This window comes from Heloderma suspectum, chromosome 6 (genome assembly GCF_057233095.1).
Source record: "Heloderma suspectum isolate Gila_16-S chromosome 6, 16-S_ref, whole genome shotgun sequence".
Taxonomy (NCBI): Eukaryota; Metazoa; Chordata; class Lepidosauria; order Squamata; family Helodermatidae; genus Heloderma; species Heloderma suspectum.
Window position 1 is genome coordinate 116,132,511 of NC_139463.1, and position 19,863 is coordinate 116,152,373.

General features: G+C 47.3%; 7 non-coding genes and 1 pseudogene across 7 annotated transcripts; 6 read left to right on the plus strand and 2 right to left on the minus strand.

Moving 5' to 3' along the window:
- Window positions 1–4,600: 4,600 nt before the first annotated feature.
- On the minus strand, window positions 4,601–4,672 carry TRNAD-GUC (transfer RNA aspartic acid (anticodon GUC)). The gene has a single exon. It is a non-coding gene; the product is annotated as a tRNA-Asp (tRNA).
- A 375-nt stretch (window positions 4,673–5,047) lies between these two features.
- On the minus strand, window positions 5,048–5,129 carry TRNAS-AGA (transfer RNA serine (anticodon AGA)). The gene has a single exon. It is a non-coding gene; the product is annotated as a tRNA-Ser (tRNA).
- Window positions 5,130–5,412: 283 nt separating this feature from the next.
- Window positions 5,413–7,061, plus strand: LOC146342728 (uncharacterized; annotated as a pseudogene).
- A 1,277-nt stretch (window positions 7,062–8,338) lies between these two features.
- Window positions 8,339–8,411, plus strand: TRNAV-UAC (transfer RNA valine (anticodon UAC)). Its single transcript has one exon. It is a non-coding gene; the product is annotated as a tRNA-Val (tRNA).
- A 6,799-nt stretch (window positions 8,412–15,210) lies between these two features.
- On the plus strand, window positions 15,211–15,284 carry TRNAT-AGU (transfer RNA threonine (anticodon AGU)). Its single transcript has one exon. It is a non-coding gene; the product is annotated as a tRNA-Thr (tRNA).
- Window positions 15,285–15,847: 563 nt separating this feature from the next.
- Window positions 15,848–15,919, plus strand: TRNAQ-CUG (transfer RNA glutamine (anticodon CUG)). Its single transcript has one exon. It is a non-coding gene; the product is annotated as a tRNA-Gln (tRNA).
- Window positions 15,920–17,538: 1,619 nt separating this feature from the next.
- Window positions 17,539–17,610, plus strand: TRNAP-CGG (transfer RNA proline (anticodon CGG)). Its single transcript has one exon. It is a non-coding gene; the product is annotated as a tRNA-Pro (tRNA).
- Window positions 17,611–18,018: 408 nt separating this feature from the next.
- TRNAN-GUU (transfer RNA asparagine (anticodon GUU)) lies at window positions 18,019–18,092 on the plus strand. The gene has a single exon. It is a non-coding gene; the product is annotated as a tRNA-Asn (tRNA).
- Window positions 18,093–19,863: the final 1,771 nt, after the last annotated feature.

The window sequence follows — 19,863 nt, forward strand, 5'->3', positions numbered from 1 at the left end:
TTAGGTGGCCAAAATATTTGAGCTTCAGCTTCAGTATCTGTCCTTCCAATGAGCACTCAGGGTTGATCTCCTTTAGGATTGACTGATCTGACCTCCTTGCAGTCCAGGGGACTCGTAAGAGTCTTCTCCAGCACCACAGTTCGAAAGCATCGATTCTTCGGCGCTCAGCCTTCCTTATAGTCCAGCTCTCACAGCCATACGTTGCTACTGGGAAAACCATAGCTTTGATTATACAAACCTTTGTCAGCAAGGTGATGTCTCTGCTTCTTACTATGCTGTCTAGGTTTGCCATAGCTTTCCTCCCAAGGAGCAAGCATCTTTTAATTTCATGGCTACAGTCACCATCTGTGGTGATCTTGGAGCCCAAGAAAATAAAATCTGTCACTGCTTCCATTTCTTCCCCTTCTATATGCTGGGAAGTGATGGGGCCAGATGCCATGATTTTAGTTTTTATAACGTTGACTTTCAAACCAGCTTTTGCACTCTCCTCTTTCACCCTCAACAAGAGGCTCTTTAGATCCTCTTCACTTTCTGCCATTAAGGGTGGTATCATCTGCATATCTGAGGTTGTTGATAATTCTCCCAGCAATCTTAATTCCGACCTGTGATTCATCCAACCCGGCGTTTCTCATGATGTACTCTGCATATAAATTAAATAAGCAGGGCGACAATATACAGCCTTGTCGTAGTCGTTTCCCAATTTGGAACCAATCGATTGTTCCATGTCTGGTTCTTACTGTTGCTTCTTGACCCTCGTACAGGTTTCTCAGGAGACAGTATGGATGTCAGAGAATTCCGCCACAGATCTCAGTGAGGCCGAGTGCCAGTGCATTAGGACCCCCGAAATCTGTGGTGGAACGGCCTGCCCCCCCAAGGATCCCCCCCGGGATGAGACTTACCTGGGGCGGATGTTCCGGGCGGCAGCGGTTCTGCTGGTGGCTGCGGCAGCGGCTGCGGCAGCTGGTCTTCCAACCAGCTGCTGCCGCCACCATTTGCAGTCTAGCCGGTATTTTTTTTTTTTACAGAGACATGATAGGCTACGTAAAGACTTATGTAGCCTATGACATCCCGGTTTAAAAAAAAAACCACGTACGCAAATGGCGGTGGCTACGGCCGCCGCCATTTGCGTTCCTTATTTTTCGCTGTCTTAGTCTACGTAAATACTTACGTAGACTATTACGGCGAAAATAAAGGGGAACGCAAATAGCGTAGTGGGCGCTATTTGCGTCCCTTTTTGATTCGCCGTTTTAGCCTACGTAAATATTTACGTAGACTTAGATGGCGAAAAATAAGGAACGCAAATGGCGGCAGCCGTAGCTGCCATTTACATACGCGTTTTTTTTTTTTTACCCAGAGCCCTCTGCGGCCGGAAATCCGGCTATGGACAGCCCTGGCCTGGGCCTGGCCAGCTGCTCCGCGGAGCCGCTGCGGAGCATAGTCGGCTGTTGAGGATTCCAGAGGGGGGGAGGACCGGATTGCTTCCCTGCCCGATGAGGATTCTGGGGGGAGGGACAGAACGCCTCCCCCCCACACCATGAACATAATCTGCGGAAAGGTAAGTGACTTTCGTACATCCCTAGGAGACAGGTAAGGTGGTCTGGTACTCCCATCTCTTAAAAATTTGCCAGAGTTTGTTGTAATCCACACAATCAAAGGCTTTAGCATAGTCAATGAAGCAGAAATAGACTTTTTCTGGAATGCTCTTGCTTTCTCCATGATCCAGCGAATGTTGGCGATTTGATCTCTAGTTCCTCTGCCTCTTCGAAACCCAGCTTGTACTTCTGGTAGTTCTCTGTTCACATATTGCTGAAGCCTAGCTTGTAGGATTTTGAGCATCACCTTGCTGGCATGTGGAATGAGCGCAATTGTGAGGTAGTTTGAACACTCTTTGGCATTGCTCTTCTTTGGAACTGGAATGTAAAATGACCTTTTCCAGTCTTGTGGCCATTGTTGAGTGTTCCAAATGTGTTGGCATATTGAGTGCAGCACTTTAACAGCATCATCTTTTAGGATTTTAAATAGCTCAGCTGGAATACTGTCATCTCCGCTAGCTTTGCTGTTAGTCATGTTTCCTAAGGCCCACTTGACTTCACTCTCGAGGATGTCCAGCTCAATTTCAGTGACCACACTATCATGGCTATCAGGGACATTAAGATCTATAGTTCTTCTGTGTATTCTTTCCACCTCTTCTTAAACTCATCTGCTTCTGTGAGGTCCCTGCCTTCTTTGTCCTTTATCATGCCCGTCTTTGCACAAAACATTCCCTTGATATCTCCAATTTTCTTGAAGAGATCTCTAGTCTTTCCCATTCTATTGTTTTCTTCGATTTCTTTGCATTGTTCATTGAAGAAGGCCTTCTTGTCTCTCCCTGCTATTCTCTGGAACTCTGCATTCAGTGGGGTATATCTTCCCCTTTCTCCCTTGCTTTTCGCTTCCCTTCTTTCCTCAGCTACTTGTAAAGCCTCATCAGACAGCCACTTTGCTTTCTTGCATTTCTTTTTCTTTGGGGTGGATTTAGTTGCTGCCTCCTGAACAATGTTACAGACCTCCGTCCATAGTTCCTCAGGCACTCTGTCTATCAGGTCTAATCCCTGAAATCTATTCCTCACCTCCACTGTATATTCATAAGGGATATGATTTAGGTCATACCTGAATGGTTTGGTTTTCCCTACTTTCTTCAATTTCAGCTGAAATTTTGCCACAAGAAGCTCATGATCTGAGCCACAGGCAGCTCCAGGTCTTGTTTTTACTGACTGTATAGAGCTTCTCCATCTTTGGCTGCAGAGTACATCATCAATCTGATTTCGATATTGTCCATCTGGTGATGTCCATGTGTAGAGTCGCCTCTTGTGCTGTTGGAAAAGAGTGTTTGCTATGATCAGCGTGTTCTCTTGGCAAAACTCTAGTAGGCTTTGTCCTGCTTCATTTTGTACACCAAGGCCATGCTTGCCTGTTATCCCAGTTATGTCTTGACTTCCTACTTTAGCATTCCAATCCCCTATGATGAAGAGGGGTGTTAAACACCATCTTTTTTTGGTGTTAGTTCTAGAAGGTGTTGGAGGTCTTCATGGAACCGATCAACCTCAGCTTCTTCGGCCTCAGTGGTTGGGGCATAGACTTGAATTACTGTGATGTTGAATGGTTTGCCTTGGATTCGTACTGAGTTGATTCTGTCGTTTTTGAGATTGTACCCCAGTACTGCTTTTCCCACCCTTTTGTTGACTATGAGTGCTACTCCATTTCTTCTAAGGGATTCTTGCCCACAGTAGTAGGCATAATGGTCACCTGAATCAAATTCGCCCATGCCTGTCCATTTGAGTTTGCTGATTCCCAAGATGTCGATGTTCAGTCTTGCCATCTCCTGTTTGACCACCTCCAGCTTACCTTGATTCATTGATCTGACATCCCAGGTTCCTAAACAATATTGTTCTTTACAGCTTTGGACTTTCTTTTCACCACCAGACACATCCACAGCTGAGTGTCCTTTCGGCTTTGGCCCAGCCGCTTCACTCTTTCTGGCGCTACTTGGAAATTCCCTCTGCTCTTCCCCAGTAGTATATTGGACACCTTCCGAGCTGAGAGTCTCATCTTGCGGCGTCATCTCTTTTAGCCTTGTGCTACGTTCCATGGCCACCTAATGCGAAGAGAAAACCCTCTGGAACAGACCCTGATGCTGGGAAAGACTGAAGGCAAAAGGAGAAGGGGACGGCAGAGGATGAGATGGCTAGATAGCTTCACCGATGCAATGAAGATGAACTTGAGCACACTCTGGGAGAGAGCGCAGGACAGGAAGGCCTGGCGTGCTATGGTCCATGGGGTCACGAAGAGTCGGACATGACTGAACGACTGAACAACAACACGTTCCATGGGGTTTTCTTGTCAAGAATACTGGCGTGGGTTGCCATTTCCTTCTCCAGTGGCCCACATTTTGTCCGAACTGTCCGTCATGACCTGTCCCTCTTGGGTGGCCCTGCACGGCATAGCTTATGGCTTCACTGAGTTACGCAAGCCGCTTCGCCACAACAAGGCAGTGATCCATGAAGGAGCTAACATACACACTAATATACACACTATGTTATATACACATTATGAGGCTAACATAATGTGTCATACACATTATGATGTGTATGTTAGTCTCACTATAAATGCTAAATTAACATCAAAAGCAGGGAAGATTATGTAATCCCCAATCACTGTTGTGAACAGCCGCTATGCTTACATATACATTTTAAAAATTTATATTAAAAATTGCTGCCCCAGAAAGAGCACTCAAGGCAACCTTACAATTATTTAAAATCTTACACTTAAAAACCATTTGAGCTTTGCATAGAAATATCACAGACTACGTGTCTTACATCTGATGGCCTCTTGGTCCCTGTGTTAACATCCCCCCTCTAAATCCATCTGTTTGTGCATGTATAATACTGTACTGTACTTTACATGGAATTCTATACTGTGCATAGATTTCTTTAAAAAATAACACTTCATTGATCTGATGCAGTGGGCTCAGTACCACAAAATAGCTGTTGGCATTTAAGGTGCCATGAAATTTTTATTGTTCTTTTAACAGTACCTGGCCCGTTCCAAAAGCGAATATTGTCTCCCCGTCGGGGAATCGAACCCCGGTCTCCCGCGTGACAGGCGGGGATACTTACCACTATACTAACGAGGAAACGCGCACTGTAGTTAACACGTAGAGAAGTATTGGTCACAAAGTGTCCAATTTCTGTAAACTGGTTGGTGTTTCCACTTCGTTCCAGTCGAACATAGATTGTTCTTGCAACATGCGAAAGTTCCTTTTGCTATTTCAGGAAATATTATCCATGCAGCAACTAGAACATTTTGAAAGAAGCTGGGAGGAACACCTTTCTTCCAGAAAACGTAGAGGAGACTTCCTGTAGGTGGAGAGGTGGTGGATGAGAAAAACAAAGGAAACTACAAAAAGGTATCACTTAAAATATTTCAAGTAGATTTTTCTGTCTATTTAACAAAGAGAACAGAGGAATCATAGAACCCACGAAAGGAAAAAAATACTAAAACTCTAGTGCGTAGTCGGCAGGATTCGAACCTGCGCGGGGAGACCCCAATGGATTTCTAGTCCATCGCCTTAACCACTCGGCCACGACTACTATCCGAAAACTTGTCGTCACCTTGTTCCTTAAGTCTCCGAAAAATCCGGAATTGCCCTGCGCGTTTGTACCCACCTCTTTCATTTCTAGGGCGCTTCCTTTTTCTTTGTCCCTGTTCTGCGTTTTGTACTGTTTCCTCCAACCCTGATGCAGTCACCCCATTCCCGAAGCAGCAAAGAAGTCAGAGAAATAGGAAGCCCTTCTCAGCTGTATGAGGAAATTAACAATACTTTATAAGTAGACGTTATCTCCGAACCCCAAAGAACCGAATTCACTCCGTGAAATGACACCGAGAAAGGTGCGTTGCGGAAGGACCTAAGGTTGCTTGGATCCAGCCTGTGCAATCCAATGCATGTCTACTGAAACGTCACTCCCATTGAGTTCACTGCTGCACTTGGAACTTCGCTGTGAATGTGATAAAGGCAAAACCGGGGCCCGAAGTCCCCGATATAGGACGGCCTTGCATTCTCTCTTAGGTCCCCCAAAGGGATGTGTGCATATTATCTTCCTCTTCCTCAGAGCGACAGAAAACACAATACACGCGTTATTTGCTAGTTTTGGGGAATGAGTGGTTAAGTGTAGATGGAATTGAATGCAATGGGCAAAAACTAACATTAGCCCTACTTGGAGTAAACCCATTGCAATGAATGGGACTTATGGTAGTCATGACTAACTTAGGTCCCATTCATTTCAATGGGTCTGCTCTAAGTAGGGCTAATGTTGGACTTTACCCTGTGTAATGCGAATAACATACTCCACAGGGATTTTTCCCCATCTGCGCCCCAGTTGGAGCCGCCGCCCTTAAAGGACTCGGAGGAAATCTCAGTTCTCTGTGCTGTTGTCGATACTTTCATACACCTCTTTCCGCTGAATTGTTGATGCGAAGCGTTGAATTTCTTGCCGGCGCCCCTCGAGACCCTCTGGAGATGGAACGCTGAAGGCTTTCAGAATCGTACTCGGAAAAGAAGCAGGTGTTTTCTGACGGAAAACTCAAGATTTCCCAACCTCAGGGGCTCATTACACGGCCGAGGCTTTCCGCCTCAATTACGAGTCCCATTTCTCCCGCCTTTAGGCACCTCGCACTAACGTAGCAGAAGTACGAGGTCTCCTTTTCTGCGTCAGCCGGGAACCGGGCGATTCGGTGCAGCGGCCCGGAATGAATTCCGTGTTTTGGGGAGCGTGAGAAGCACCGAAGCGGCCCTGGACAGCGGAGCCACTTCTGCTCCCCAGGCAGAAGGCGCGGAAACGCGCCAATGGGAGCGCGGCTCCCGCCCGAGAAATACCGGGCAGCCGCCGCGCCCGTGATTTCTGCGCGCTTCTGCGGTCGGGCCGCGTCTCCGCCGCGGTCCTCGGCCAGCCAGCATGCCCGAAGAGGCTCCGGCCGCCCCGCCCCGCCGCGGCTCCCCCGGCGGCCCCCCCGGCGGCCAAGGCCCCCGCCAAGGAGGCCAGGAGGCGGCGGGCGCGCCCAGCCCCGCAAGCCCTCCGGCGCAGCGCCACGGAGGTGCTGGTGCAGGCGGCGTCCGCCCCCGGGAGCGCGGCGGGGTGTCGCTGGCCGCGCAAGAAGGCTCTGGCGGCGGCCGGCTGCGACGTGGGGAAGAGCAGCAGCCGCGTGAGCGGGGCCTCGAGAGCCTGGTGAGCAAAGGCGCCCTCGTGCAGGCCGGGGGCTCGGGCGCCTCGGGCTCCTTCGAGCTCAGCAAGCAGCCGGCGGAGGGCTAGGCGGCGGCGCCGGCCAGGAGCGGGAAGCGCGCGGCCAAGAAGCAGCCCAAGAAGGCCGCCCCCGGGGCCAAGAAGGCGGCCAAGAGCGCGCGGAAGGCGAAGGCCAAGAAAGCGGCCGAGAGCCCGGCGAAAGCCAAAGCCGTCAAGGCGAAGGCCAGGCCTACGACGCCCAAAGCCAAGGCGGCCCAGACGAAGAAGGCAGCGCCGAAGAAGTGAGGGCACGCTTGGGAGGAGCGGGTCTCGGAGAACCCCCAAACGCTCTTTTAAGAGCCGCCCACAAATTCATAGGAAGGGCGAAGTCCTTGGAGAGATCTCCGTGTGACCTCTCTTAACCTGGGACGTATCCATATCTTACCCTTTTGTCACTGCCACCCCATCCAGGTACGGTGCTTAGCGAGCACCACCTGCAACGTTGTTAACAGAAGCATGTTCGTTTACAAACAGGACTTCCTTCCCACTGTGTATTTGTCAACAGAACGACACATTTTCGTTTCCAAGATTAAACAAGTTTCTTGATTAAACTCAAGGTGGGTGGGGAAAGAATGTGGTCTGTGAAGTGACAGCTGAATCTGATGCATGTTTATTCCACTAGTTCACTAGGCTTTACTTCCAGGGAAGCGTGCATAGGGTTGCAGTCTAAATGCTCAACCTGGTTATTAATCCCAGAATTTTTGATACCATGCATAGCAGGGTGGCCGGTTTTAAACGCAAAGAGGGACGTTCTGGGCGGGGTGATCAACGTGAATGGGGTGTGTGTGATTATTAGTTGGTTTTTTAATCATTAGCAGAAGTATACGGAAACGTCTTGAATGCATGCCACATTCAAGATCTTCATGGGCCTGAGACATGTTGATGGAAAGTAATGGTACTAGTGGGGGGAGAAGTGTCTATGCAAAAACTGGAATAATAATAATGCATTGAGCTCGAATCGGTCAATAAAGCTCCTTCAAATCTGACTCTCAATGCTTAGAAGGGCAGTGAATTGATTTTAATCGGTCATAGGACGAGTTTGCTGCCATTAAGGACAGGCGATCCTGATTGTTTCTTCCGGGCCCTTTAAACAATTTCCACAGCAAAGGCCTGTTTAGGGAGGTGTGAATCCATTTCAGATCATTCACTGTATTATAGTTCCACGTTATCTCCTATTTTGAACTGCAGGATTACTTTAATACAAAACTCAGTGTGCTTCTGTCATGATGGCCTTTGCAATCTATCATTCATCACATGCATTTACTGGCTTCTGTCTGTCACCCTTGGAGAAAGGCAGAGTATAAATTGAAGCAGGTTGCAATCCTGTAGAAACGTATTGCAAAGGACTGTGGTGTAAGAAAACCAGTCATGTCACAGATCCCTCCCATGCCTAGCTGCATGATTTTCAATCCTCCCTTCACTGTTGCATGGCTCTCTCCTTCCTCAAATATTTTTTTCCTTTGATGAAATGTCCTCACCCTTTCTAGTGCCTTAACATTTATCTTCTCAAGGTTATATCTCTAGGTTCCATGGTGTAGTGGTTATCATGTCTGCTTTACAGGCAGAAGGTCCTGGGTTCAAGTCCCAGTGGAACAGGGAATTCTTTTGTTATCAAGATTGTTAGTGACAATGTCAACACTTCCCATCTTCATGGTCCCCAACTGTAGCTCATTCCAGGCTGTTTTCATTCCCACCCTCCTTACGTTTATGAAATAGTAAAAGGAATATCAAATTGTACTCCTGGTAGATAGTTTTTTTATATATATATAAGCAAGTATTATTGCTAGGAGAGAGGGAGAGAGAGAGCAGTGGAGGCTGGTGGCTCAAATTTTGGTGTGGAAATCTGGTGCATCCATACTGGGTTTCAGTCAGAACCAGCCAGAACTCTAAAGGAACTATCCAAGATGCTGAACACTATCCCCAAAATAGCTTCTACACCTTGGATAGCTCTTTTAGAGCTCTGGCTAGTTTGACTGAAACCCAGAATGGATTCACACCCCACCAATATTGGAGCCACCACCTTCCACTGATAGAGACTAACATAGAGAAAGAAATGAGACTGCTTATTTATTTTATTTATTTATTACATTTATTAATCGCCCATCTGGCCAGTCACCCAGCCACTCCGGGCGATGTACAACAATAAAAACAGTTCATACAATAAAATTCAACTTTAAAAACATCACATTTCTAAAATTACCCTAGCCCACCCCAAATGCCTGCCTGAACAACCACGTTTTTAATGTGTGGCGGAAGCTCATTACAGAGGGGGCATGGTGGAGTTCCCTAGGGAAGGAGTTCCACAGAGTGGGGGCCACCACAGAGAAGGCCCTCTCTCTTGTCCTCACCAGCCTAGCTGTCCTGGCTGATGGGACAGAGAGAAGGCCATCCAAGGCTGATCTTGTTGAGCGGCCTAACTGGTATTGCTGGAGGCACTCCTTGAGATAGGCTGGGCCAGAACTGTATAGGGTTTTAAAGGTCAAAACCAACACCTTGAATTTGGCCCAGAAAAAAACTGGTAGCCAGTGCAGCTCCTTCAGCACTGGAGTGATATGATCTTGCTGGCGGCTGCCTTTAATCAGGTGAGCCGCCGCGTTCTGTAGCAGCTGCAGCTTCCGAACCATCTTCAAGGGTAGCTCCACATAAAGTGCATTACAGTACTCTAAATGAGAGGAGACCAGGGCATGTACTACCGATGGGAGCAGATGGTCGGGAAGGAAGGGGCGCAGTCGCTGTATCGGATGGAGTTGGTACAGCGCTGCCCGGCTCACAGCTGACACCTGAGCCTCCATGGACAGCTGGGAGTCTAAGATGACCCCCAAGCTGCAGACCTGGTCTTTCAAGGGTAACCGTACCCCATTCAACACCAGGTCAACATCCCCCAGCCTCCTCTTGTCTCCCGCCAAAAGTACCTCGGTCTTGCCAGGGTTCAGCTTCAGCTTGTTCCTCCCCATCCAGCCACTCACCGTCTCCAGACATTTGGACAGGGATTCTACGGCCAACCTTGGTGAAGATTTGAATGAGAGGTAGAGCTGCATGTCATCCGCATACTGATGACACTGCACCCCAAACCTCCTGATGATAGCCCCCAGCGGCTTCACATAGATGTTAAATAGCATCGGGGAGAGGATGGAACCCTATGGCACCCCACAAGTGAGCGGCCGCGGGTCTGAAACCTCCTCTCCCAGTGCTACCCTCTGGTACCTGCTGGAGAGGAAGGACCGGAACCACCGTAATACAGTGTGTCCAATGCCCAACCCCTCCAGGCGGTCCAGGAGGATACCGTGGTCAACGGTATCAAAAGCCGCTGAGAGGTCGAGGAGAACAAGGAAGGAGCATTTGCCCTATCCAGAGTCCTCCTCACATCATCCACCAAGGTGACCAAGGCCGTTTCTGTCCCATGCCCAGGCCTGAAGCCCGACTGAAATGGATCTAGATAATTGGCTTCTTCCAAGTGTGCCTTCAACTGCATCGCTACCACCCGCTCAATCACCTTGCCCCAAAATGGCAGATTCGAGAATGGGCGAAAGTTGTTCAGAACTTGGGGATCCAAGGAGGGCTTTTTTAAAAAAAGCTGTCTTATCACTGCCTCCTTGAGGGCTGATGGCATCACTCCCTCCTCAAGGGAGGCGTTCACCACCGCCTTGATCCCCTCACCCAGCCTCTCTCTGCAGCTCATAATGAGCCAAAATGGGCAAGGATCAAGTAAGCAGGTGGTCGGTCTTACAAATGAAAGAACCTTGTCCACTTAATCAGAAGGAAGAGGCTGGAACCGATCCCACAAAACCAGTGTGCCACAGACCGCCTCCTGCTCACTAACTGTATCCACAGCGCAAGGAATAACACTCCTGATCTGATCAATTTTGTCTGCAAAGTGCCTTGCCAAGGCCTCACAGGAGGCCTTAGAATGCTCCAGCGGTTCCGGAGCAACTGGACCGACCAGGCTCCGGACCACTTGGAACAGCCTCCTGGGACAGCACTCTGCAGACGCGATAGAGGCAGCATAATATTCCTTTTTTGCTGCCTTCACTGCCACATGATAGGCTGAAGATACAGCTCTAGCCCGTGTCTGATCGCCTTGGAGCAAGACGTCCGCCACCGGCGCTCTAGCCATCTCACCTCCTGTTTCAGAGCTCATAACTGCGGATTGAACCATGGTGCAGTCCGAGCCCTGTTCAGGGGGAGAGGGTGTTTCAGAGCCACCCAATCTAATGCCCCAGTGATTGCGGCATTCCACCCACCCACCAGGGTCTCGACCAAGTGGCCATTGGCATGCTCCAGAGAATCCCTAAGTGCGTTCAGGAATCCATTTGGATCCAAAGGACGACTGGGGCGGATCATTTTAATGGGTCCTCCACCCCTGCGGAGGGGTTGTGGAACTGAGAAGTCCAACATCACCAGACCATGGCAAGGGGGTGGTGGATATACCCCCAACTTCTAGATCACTCCCCGCTTCTCCAGAAACAAACACAAGGTCTAGTGCATGACCAGCCACATGGATGGACCCAGTTGGAATGTGGTGCAGCTCTCAGGAAGCCATGGTCTTCATGAAGTCCCAAGGTGCCCCTGTGAGGATGGCCCCCAAATATAAGCTGAAGTCCCCCAACACCAATAAGCTAGGGGACGAACATCAGAGACCAGCTCAAGCACCTTGGCCAGGGAGTCAGTTGTGCAGCGGGGTGGACGGTACATGAGCAGAATCCCCAGACTGCCCTTCAGTCCCAACCTCCAATTCATGCACTCAGCAACCTTGGTCTCCCAGAGAGGGGGTCTGGTGAAGACCAAGGACTCTCGATAGATAACAGCCACTCCCCCTCCCCGATCCCCAGCCCTCGGCTGCTGTGCATAGGAAAATCTGGCTGGACACATGGCCACAAGAGTTGGAGCAGCGGCCTCGGCCAGCCAGGTCCCCATCATACATGCCAGGTCTGCACCCTCATCCAGGATCATGCCATGGATGAGGGAGGTTTTCTGGGTAATAGACCTGGCATTGCAGAGCAGCAAAGGAAGGTCAGAAGATTGAGTCACGCCTCCCCCAGCCATCCTTTGGCTCTGGACAGGCCCGGAGCAGGGGACAGATACTACACATCTCTCCCTTGTTCCCCTTACCTGGCATGGCCTGCCCCTAGCGCTCTGCCAGTGCCTGCTGCCCAGCCTCGGAATGTTCTGGCCCCCAACACTCCCCCCACTGCCTCCATCAGGTGGACACATGCCCCCTTGCTTCCACCTATCAGGCAGGCTACCCACCCCTAAAAACACAACAGACTCCCCCCAAAATTTAAAAACAATTTAAAAATCCCCTTTAAAAATACTGCCAGCCAGGAGTCCACGGTGGTGGTGGCGGTGGTGGCAGCAGCAGCAGACGCAAGCACAGCAGCAGCGGGCACGCCTCTTCCCTGGTGGTGGTGGTGGTGGCGGTGGCGGTGGCTTCACCTGCAGGCCCTGGCTCTCCCAGGCCACCTCAGCCAGCCAGCTTATGTAGCCCCTCCCTCCAGGAAGGGGCAGGTGGAACAGTCAGCACAGCTGGCTCAGTACCTGGGGGCCTGGTCTTGCAGGGACTGGCGGTCCACCAGGCAGAAGTCCATGGGGAGGACTGGTGTTGGTGATGGCGGCAGCAGCAGGCATGGCGGCAGCAGGCACAGCAGCAGCAGGCACGCCTCTTCCCCGGAGTGGGTGGTGGCTTCTCCTGCAGGCCCTGGCTCTCCTGCTTGAGTCATTATATTTTCTGCCCCTTATTTTTTATTCCCTTGTGTTAGTGTGTTTGGTATTATCTGCTGGTTTGTTTGATTATAGTTTTTGGTTTTGTTTCAGTCAAACAAAATATACCAACTCACCTCATTACCTTGTGACCAATAACAGACTTGTGACCAACTTCCAACCAGTGAATGACATAGTTGCTTTTCATAGGACTTGCTATTTTTTAAAAATAAACTTTCTGTGTTTTGAAAAAAAAAACTTTCAGAGAAAATTATGAAGAACAGAATTTCAGAAGTCACAAATTGGTGTTTATCTGAGCAAGATGTATAATACAATGGTTTCTACCTTATAAGAAAGTCTGTAATGCAGAGTTCAGTCCATGTTGTAGTAAGCAAAAAGTCTAGTCCAAAATGATTTCAGTGAATCATGGATAATAAATATGACCATTAAAAAGCATTGCCTTTGATTCATCCATACAAAGATGTGCCTTCCATGATAAACTGCTATTGCATTCATGTCCTTCTTGTGGGCTTCCTACAGGTAGCTGGTTGACCGCTGTGTGAACAGAATGCTCCATTACCTAGGCCTTTGGTCTGATTCAGCACAACTATTCTAATATTCTTATAGTCTGTTTAAACCATTCTGGACTGGATTTCTTATTATGCAGTGGGAAGAACTCTGCATCATTGACTTTCTTTTAAGGTGGAACAAGCTATTTACAATGAAATTACTAGGGGATGGATCCAGAGCAGACCCATTGAAATAAATGGGATGCCACGGTAGTCATGACTAAAGGCCCATTAATTTCAGTGGGTTTACTCAAAGCATGACTAAAGTTGCAAGCCTACAACCACTTCCCTGGGACTAAACCCTGCATCATCTCCCCACCACAACCCAAAGAATCAACGATGCAATTAATTGTGAGAAAATGAAGGTGCACCCTCAAGGATACAAACCTCTAGAGTAGGAGCTACACCTGCTGTCTGTCCCCAGGTGACGAACAGTCACTGAGAAGCTCCAAGTCTATGTCCAATGTGCACAGGCCTGTCTCCTTTATCTGCATATACTCATCTTGGTTTGGGATCTGTTTTTGGTCATGGTGGAGTGTGACAGAAAGTTGAACTGAAGGTGTTTAGATGTAGAAAGATCTACATCTTTCTGGTGAATGCCTCATCAAGTTGGATGGGATGGGGAGCCTAACTAAATAATTAATTCAGCAATATCAGTGTGCATGGGGATTCATGGCTGCCTTAGCAGCTTGCATGCCTAAAGAAATGGCGTGTGTGCGTGTGTGCGCGTGCATGCATGTGCATATTTCATAAACATAGTTCAATAAACAGTAATTAGACATAGCTCCTGGGTATCCAACTGAAATCGGGCTGAATGTTTGATCTTCCTATCATTCTCTGTGCAAGGCAAAAAGTATGTGTGTTTGTGGGGGACAAGATAATCCTCTGGACATTTAAGTTGGATTTGTGTCTGTGTAGGCGGGTGGGATTTTCTTCTTTTTAGACTGAGTTCCTGGGTAATCAGGGTCATAAGAGTCATAGGGTTGGAAGGGGCTTACAAGACAACCCTCTCTGCTCAAGGCAGGAAGCCTGATTCCCAGGCAGTCTCTCATCCAAGTAGTAACCAGGGCTGACCCTGCTTAGCTTCTGTGATCAGATGAGATCAGGCACATCCAGCCCTTCCTTCTCTGGGAGGATGCTGAAGTTGGTTACTAGTGAACAGGTACTAACGGGAACACTGAACAACAATAAATGGAAAGTTTAAAATCCCAAGATAGTAAGTTGGTGAGAGTCCTGGTCTTGCAGTGAAGCAAACTTTGTAGTCAATCCTTGGAGGAATGTGCTGTTGCATGTTTGGTCACCTTTAAAGCATCCTTTCACAATGAATAGGGTACAGAGCTGAGTAGTCAGACCTGTGGAGCACACCTCCTCACGCACATATGCACATGAAGTGGTCTTGTTGTATTACACCAGGTCCAGGTAACCAGGTGCTCTCCAGATGTTTTGGATGACAACTCCCACAATCCCTGACCATTGGGCCATAGTAGCTGGGGGTAAATGAGAGTTGTAGACCAAACCATCTATACAGCAACCCCCTATTGCACCTCTTCTTAATCTAGCTCGAAATGATATTTTTTTCTGTTAAGGCCACTTGCCATATTCTCACATGCCATCTCCAGATAGGGAATACCCCCCTGCTGTTTTCCTGTCTGTTGCTACCTTGTGCAATTAGGGAATTACTGACTTAATGGTCTTAGCGGAGCCCCACCCATCCCAACCCCCACTTTAAATGGTAAAGTGTATTAGTTAACTTACTTCAAAATGTGGTAATACAGCCTTGCTGAGTTTGGGAGACCTCCTGCTCATTCTGATGAGAGGGGCCTTGGACATCTCCCTAAAATCTTGGTGGCACCACTGTCTCCATCCTGGCTGCTGCTGCAAGCATTAGAAAAAATCCATTGCTTATAATGTTATCATCTGCTTCGGGAAAGATTGAGAGACCGTCCAGTGCTAGATCAAGAGTCATTATCTGCCCAAGAATGAGTGAAATATTAGCGGACAGGTCGTTGTTCTTATCTGCTGTCTTTGTGTCAATCCAGAGCTGGTGGATTGCATAATAATGTAGAATACCGTTTCTGAATGGAGAAGCTAGCTTTCCCAGTCATTCCGTCAACAAAGCTGCTGCAGGGGGCGCCATGGCTTAGTTGGTCAAAGCGCCTGTCTAGTAAACAGGAGATCCTGGGTTCGAATCCCAGTGGTGCCTTCCGTGTTTTTCTCCCCTCCCCTAAATCTCAAATTTGACAAGAATAAAATGTTTTCCTGTGGTCGACAACACTTCTCACATAGGCCATTGTAAGAACAACAACAAAGCAGGAGTCAAAACAGAAATGTCACGCAGGGCAGGAACCCCAGCAGCGTGATTCGAAATATACTGATTTTTGGACTTTGGAAGAACAGCTTTATTAGTTTGCAGCTGCAAAACTGCTGCTACAAAAACTGTCGTGGTAGGTGAGAGATTTAACAGTGCAATCCTCTGCATGTCTACTCAGAAGCCCCATTGTGGTCACTGGGACTTACTTCCAGGTAAGTATATAGGATTGCAGACTTAGGGCTGCATCCAGATTTAGTCATTTAACAGATCCATTGAAATCAATAGGATATAACTTGAATCCCCTTGATTTTGATGGGTCTAGTGTAAGTACGACTAAGTCTGGTTCATTTTCTTAGTTGGTTATTGTAGAACATTCCTGTTTAATCAGAGGGGTGAAATAAGAAAGTGTTTTAGTGAACTTTTTGAAATCCAAGTGAAACGACTTTGACGGGTGAGGTTCCATGGTGTAATGGTTAGCACTCTGGACTCTGAATCCAGCGATCCGAGTTCAAATCTCGGTGGAACCTAATTTTTCATCGATTTCGCCTCCTGTAAAAGAATCGTAAGAGTTGTCTTGCACTCAAAAGTTCTGCATTCCAACATTTTGCCCATAGCAGCATTGGACGAGAAAATGCTTGCTATCAACAGAGATTGTTTCTCTGTTGTTTTGCTCCGAGATTATTTAGCAACCGAAGCTTTATTTATTTTATTACCCATGAGTATGGAATGAAAGATCAGGGAGACTCAGTCGAGGCGGCCATTCAGATAACTAATTAATTAATCAATCAATCAATCGCGAGTCGAGATTAGTTCACAGAGCATGCCTACATGGGTGTGCGTAATCCTTCCTGTGCTTGGAGGTTGATTACTGATTCATTTACAATGGGCGGCGCGGGAGGCACAGACGTAGCAGGCTGGCTTATCGACGTTGCAGCAATTGAATTGAAGTTTATCCTCACCTAAAGGGTCTGTGTGTGTGTGTGTGTGTGTGTTAAGACCATGAAGTCCAGAGTCCGAAAGTATCTAACTAAAGTCCAGTGAACACGGATGATAATGCATGTGTGCATGCGTCATGGAAAGAGCGGCGCCTAATCAAAAGAACAAATCACGACTGAATAAATACATGACCTGAGTAACGAATAAACAAATACATCCCTATGGATTACAAGAAATTAAGCAACTCTCCGTCGGGGAATCGAATCCCGGTCTCCCGCGTGGATACTCACCACTATACTAACGAGGAAGAGCTGAAAATACTGTGTCTTGGTACATTCAAATCTGTATTTTTTTTGGTCACAGCAATCTGCATTTCCTGTGACTCTTTGACAGCGCGGTGCCATAGAATTAACTTCATTCCCATACATTCCCCCGTTTCCATTTTGCTTCCTCCTCGACTATCCTTCCTTCCCAACTGTTGAGCTTTTTACTCAGGGATACTGTTGGGTAGTAGTGTAACATGGATTTTGTAAATATTTAGTACGTGTGTATATATATATATATATATATCTATCTGTTATTTCTCCTGACAAAAATAGCGATAGGGAACAGCTTTATTTGAGCGCCAAATATCCCAGCCGTGCGGCTATTGCTGTGATTACTTATTACTCGGAGAAAGGGGGAGAAATGCACTCTGCGCATCCTCAGAAGCACCATTTCCATCATCATCATCTTCATTACATATGTTCTGGGTTTGAACCTTTGCACCGGATGAAAAAGGGCGGGGCGGGGGAAAAGAGTTCCAGAGCCTTGCAAAAAGAGAAGCGCCATCCATGAATACGGGCATTTGCGAATGCAAGATGACACCCTTACAGAAGAACTTCCGGCGATGTCCTTTAAAGCAGTACTCAAGCATCTTTTACCCAGGATGTTGAGGGCTTTATAGCTGCTTGTTCGGGTTCCTCTAACCCCCTTCTTTTTCCCGCTCTGCTCAAGAAAAAGGACGGCATAGGCCTTTGAATTGCAAAACGCTCCTCTGAAAGTCAGATGCACTACATGGGAGGAGCAACAGGACAACAGAAATGCCAAGGCGCCGAAAGGGAGTTAAGGAAGTAAGACATCAGGGACAGAAAGGAATGTATATATGCAGTGATTGCAGTTCATGTTGCAATTGTGAAAAGTGAATGACGGGAGCTTTCTTTCCGAAGCTGGCTCGTTGGTCTAGGGGTATGATTCTCGCTTCGGGTGCGAGAGGTCCCGGGTTCAAATCCCGGACGAGCCCACTTTTTTAGAAGTTAATTTTTATTTTGCATTTGGAAAGCAAACTGAGGGGCGGGCAACCTGGGTGCGGATGAAAGTAAGATGCGAAGATGGCTTATGAGGAAAATTTCCAGAAATAATGGGCACCTTTGGATTTTTTTTTTTTTTTTTTAAGGGGGTAGTTTTGATAAATCATTTCTGAAAGTATGGGTTTAACAGCTGGCTCGTGGACAATGAAATAACCGAGATTTAGCCCCAATATTACATTTGTGAACAGATGAGACGCAGGGGCACAAATCTCCATAGGGATCATTTTACTGAGTATTGTTAAAGTTTTTCCCAACGTCAAAAGTATTTTTTTTATTTTACATGTCCCAAAAGTGCTGCTGAATTTATGGATCTGATGATAAAAGCAGATAGCAAGCCAGGGGTCTCTGTGGCGCAATCGGTTAGCGCGTTCGGCTGTTAACCGAAAGGTTGGTGGTTCGAGCCCACCCAGGGACGACCATTTTATTACAATACGTATCCCCGCACTGTGCGTTATTAATATAATAGTCCAATGGTGGAGTATTTGATTTAACAGTAATTGTTAGAAGAAACAGGCTGAATTTTGAGTCTTCTGTTTCCCTCCACCCATCACCAATGTAATACAGCACCTTGGTTTATGCTTGATATTCTTCCTTTCTTTTGAATTAGGTTTTTAGTGTGCCACTTAAGCTCTTTTATCATGGCATATTCCAATCAAATCCACTATAAACACTTGCCTGGGAGTAAGTCCCATTGAACTCCATGGAGCTTAGTTTTGAGGAGACATATATTGGATTGTACTGTTAGAAAAATGTCCCAGATGTGCATGGAAAGGAATGCACAAAAGATGGGGTTGTGACTCCAACCATTAAAAAAAGAGAGGAAAAAGAGAGAGGCAAACTTTAGATAACACTTAAGAAAGTTGTTTATTTACACTATAACTGCTTGCTTAATGCTGCCTGGATATACACTGTTATACACTTTATTTATTACATTTCTATAATGCACCCTACCCGAAGCTCTCTGGGTGGTTTACAGAGGTCAAAACATTAAAAGTACAATATTACAAAGTTAAACACAAAATTTAAAATATAAAACACAGAGAGACAGTATACACAAAGACAACATAGATCTAAAAACAACTTTGAGCAATCAGCCAAACCATAAAACAAATCCAGCATCAATTAAAACTCATCACATGCTGCCAAATCCCTGGGAAAAGAGAAAAGTTTTGACCTGGTGCTGAAAAGATGCTGTAGTTATTTGTTTCCTTTGTTGTTTATTCAGTCAGTCGCTTCCGACTCTTCGTGACTTCATGGACCAGCCCACGCCAGAGCTTCCTGTCGGCCGTCGCCACCCCCAGCTCCCCCAAGGTAGAGTCCGTCACCTCCAGAATATCATCCATCCATCCACCTTGCCCTTGGTCGGCCCTCTTCCTTTTGCCTTCCACTTTCCCTAGCATCAGCATCTTCTCCAGGGTATCTTGTCTTCTCATTCTCACTCTGAGGTCGGTTCTCAGAAAACCGACTGCTGCCCTCATCTGTGCTGCCTCCGAGAAGCCCAGTCCTCCATGCTCACAAGAGGAGCGCAGAGTGACTGAAAAGGGGCAGGGCTGGGGGGCGTTCTGGGGTGGGGAGAGTGGAGCTGTGTGTCCGACACATCCTATGTTTTGAATGGCAGCTTCCTCTCCCAGTTGACCTCCCTACCACTAGACAGCCGAAAATGGCTGTCTAGCAAAAATCTTGCTATTCCCTGTGCCTCCCCCGCCTTGCTTTGGACAGGCGGTCGCCTCTGAGGTTGGAGGCAGCTCAGGCTGCCTATCTAGTTAGGACTGAGCTCTTATTCATCTTTTCAGGGAGCTACTCCAACCAGCATGCCATTCCAGAAGTGCCTATGGTGACAGAAGTGGAAAGCCTTGGGAACATGACATGGAAGGATCACTGCAGAATTAAAAAGGCTGGGTTATAGAGACACACAAGAGCGGCCTTTCCTGATAATTATCTGATAACTAGCAGATAATTTCTTTTAAAAGGGCTAACTTGGAAAGGTAGATTGGCATGAAGCATGGAGAACAGTCTTGTGACACATTAAGGACTAATAGATTGATTGCGGCCTATGCCTTCATGAACTAGAGTCCACTATTTTATTTATTTGAAATTATTTTAGGCTGCCTTTAAGAGTAAAACTAGATCAGTTGCATGAAAGGTTTTCCTCAGTTAACAGATTATACACACATGTATGCACACAG